Below are 3445 nucleotides of genomic sequence, written 5' to 3'. Positions count from 1 at the left end.
CTGCATCTTCTTGGGAGACAACCCATGTGTTTTTTCTTCTTGTTTTTCTTTGATTTTCATTGTAGGGTAGGATTTATTTTTGGACTGACTGATTGTGAGATGTTATAGGTTTGTGTTGATGCAGTGCAGGACATGGTGGAAAAATTGTTCAAGTCTCTGAAGTTTTCAATGCGGACCGCACTACATTGTGTGCGGCCGCAAAGAACTCAGTGCGGGGGGCACAAAATCAGTGTGGACCGCACTGATGATGGATGAAAATACCAAGTCTCTGAAGTTTGCCACCGCGGCCGCATTACATTTTATGTGGTCCGCGGTGGACCACTGCGGCCGCAAAGCATTTTGTGCAGACCGCAGTGGGTTGCCTCCTCAAACTTTATCTAAGGCTATGTGGTGTAGACCGCACTGCATTTTGTGCGGTCCGCATTGGGTAGGTGAGATGGGCCCCAGGAATTTTTCTATAAATAGTACCTGAGGCCCTCATTTTGAACTTTTAGATCTTTTAACTCTCAGAGCTTTAAAATTGTTGTTATTCTCCACTCATTGCACATAACTGATTTCTAAGGCTTAATCTTCCTCATAACATCTTACTTCTGACAATGGTCAAACAAAGAGGCAAGGGTTCTAAAGAAGCTGGTAGAGGAGAATCCTCCCAGGGAGGGAAATAGAAGATGCTAAGATTGACTCCCCAAGACCGACAAAATATTAAAAACACAAGGAAGCTCATTAAAGCTGCTGATAGGGCCATTGACCAAACTGGGAGTGAATACAAGCCCTCCCGGGATATATCTTCAGACTCAATTCCAGAGTACATCCCTGATTGGCGGGAGAGAAACAGACTAAGAGACACTCATCCTCCTTCCCCCACTGCCCAAGCGTCAGTAAATGTAACTTCTGGGTCATCTGAGGGCTTAGCTGAAGGCAGTGGGGATGAATACTCCACCTCTCCCACAACTTCATTATCCAGAGAGGGTGCAGTAAGAGAAGATGAGGTAGTAGGAGAAGGGGGTGAACCACAGGTGGGAGGAATTGCTAGAACTAGAAAACCGGAGGTTTGGCAAGACCGGTTTGTGAGTGAGGTGGCCTACCATAAATTCAGAGAATGGTGGCCTTAGAGGAAATTGATTTCGGAGAGGAGTTTTGTTGATAGAGACCTCTTGCCTCACAACCCCAAAGTGAGAAAACAGTTTAGAGAGAGAGTGGGCTGGGAGTATTTCTTAAAAAACTGTGAGGATGCAAATGAGCACCTGGTCAAGGATTTCTACACAAATGTTGTCCATATCAAGAAGGGCACCAAAGTGACCAAGGTGCGCAATTTGAAAGTGTTGTTTGATGCGAAAACAATAAATGACTACTTGGGCTTCGATAAGGAGGATGAGTCACTGTATTTGGCAAATATGGAATTAGGTGAGGTGGTCCTCCTTGGTTGGCACAGTATCTGGCAATCCCAAGTACCACCCCCATTGGTTGAATGCGGGAGTGAAAATTTTGAGGAGAAGTTTGAATTTCGAGGCCAAGGGTTGGGAAACATTCGTGTGCAGCAGATTGGACCCCACTACTCATGACAACTCACTCCCTCTTCACCGGGCAGTACTGGTAACATCAATCATGGGGGGGTACCCAGTTAACGTCGGGAAGGTGATGTCTCGGGTGATTACACAGGTAGTTAGTGAAGGTGACAGAAACTACCCCTTCCCCAGTTTTTTAACCATGTACTTTAGGGACCTCAAAGTTGAAAAGCGGCCATTTGATATCAACGTGAAAGCAAAGTCCCCATTCTTATGGTACAACATGCAGGGTTATGACAACCCAAAAGCAAGAACTACAAGGGAACAACCACTGCTGCAACTGGCCAGTCTGAAGAGCCAGTAGTGGAAGTGGCTCCTACTCAACCTTCGTCCACCCTAGCGGACATGCCCCCTGGTCCATCCACTTCAGCAATTCCAAACATACCCTCCACCACGGCCTACCTAGTGACTGCACACTGTCTGAGCCAGGATCTTCTCAGCATCAACAACTAGATGCAGACAACTTCCTCTAAGTTGTCTGTCCTCACTTCTACAGTAGTAGCTCAGTCGGCACCTCCGCCTCCACAGGTCCCACAGTCTATTGAGGACACCCTCAAGGATATTCTGGACAACCAGAAGAAAATTCTTGACACTCAAAAAGTTCTTACGGATGCTTTGGATTCTCATGGGAAAACTCTCAAGGAGATTGCTAGGAAGGCCAAGAAGATAAGAAAGATGCGGGCTTCCAAGGAGTCCGTGAAGGAGTTGAGGGTTGAGGTTGACAGGTTGAAGGCAGATCATCTGCCTTTGGATTTATTTCTACAGGACCCTATGCCAGGAGCTCATCCCCAGCTAGAGCAATCCCAAAAGCCTCCCAAGAGGAAGAGGATGATTCCCTACATAAATGATGCATTCATCCAGTTGGCAGACCCACCGGAGACCTCCTCCATTCAGCCACAGGATACAGCTCAGGAGCTTGTCCAGGTCCAGGTCCCAGCAGCAAAGCAGCAGGTCATAGGGAACCAGTCTGAGGTTCCCGAGCATATTGAGGACTCAGGGACCACTCATGACGCCATGCAGACAGACAGGCCATAGGGAGTTTCTATATTCTTTTCCCTTTATTTTTGTTGTTTATTTTGCTTAGTTGCCATTGAGGACAATGCCAGCTTTCATTTGAGGGGGTAGGCCCTACTTTTATTGATTTGGATGAATGTATATATTCGACAGATTTTTATGATTTCTTTCTTTTTATCTTTGGTATGTATATAATTTTAGTACTTCATTACATTTTTCGTACTTTTCACTTTGGGTCTGTATATAAAAGTTATGTTACATTGTATATATTCATCCCTGTATTGTATATTTGATTAAATCCCCTCTTGTACATATTCATTCTACTTTCCGCATTTTTCTTTTCTGTAGCTTCTTATTTATGTTCGTAGCTTCTTGTTTTAAATGTTTGCAATAAGCCTTTGGTTTTCTTAATGCCATGGTTCTTTCTAAAGGTGGAGTTTGTGCGAACCGGGTGGCTCTTCCCAATGATGGATGGCGTGACAACCTTCTTAAGGATTTGAGTCCATTTTTCTTTTTGCTTTTTAGTAGTTAGTGGTAAGGGTGCATCAAACAAAGCTTCACTTGGACCTAGCACATTTGCCTTTGATCTCATGGTAAAAAACAAATCGTTGTGTTTAGGATGGTGAAAGTCATGACCTTGAGACTCTTGTGTTGACCGATAATCATCAAGTTATTTTTCGGGACCATTTTGTGCTCAAATCTTATCTAAGGTCGTTGTGGGCCCCGACTCTATGTCTTTAGTGATCCCATAGCTTGTGTGGTGAGAAATTGCATTGCAAGTCCAAGTCCCGAGCCATTGGTCTAAAACTTGCCCTGAATGTTTGTTGAGGCAAAATCCTAAGTGAATTTTGACTTGAGATATGATT

Source organism: Nicotiana sylvestris, chromosome 4, assembly GCF_000393655.2.
Source record: "Nicotiana sylvestris chromosome 4, ASM39365v2, whole genome shotgun sequence".
Lineage (NCBI taxonomy): Eukaryota > Viridiplantae > Streptophyta > Magnoliopsida > Solanales > Solanaceae > Nicotiana > Nicotiana sylvestris.
The sequence above is the reverse complement of the archived record's forward strand: the minus strand, read 5'-3'. Positions refer to the sequence as shown.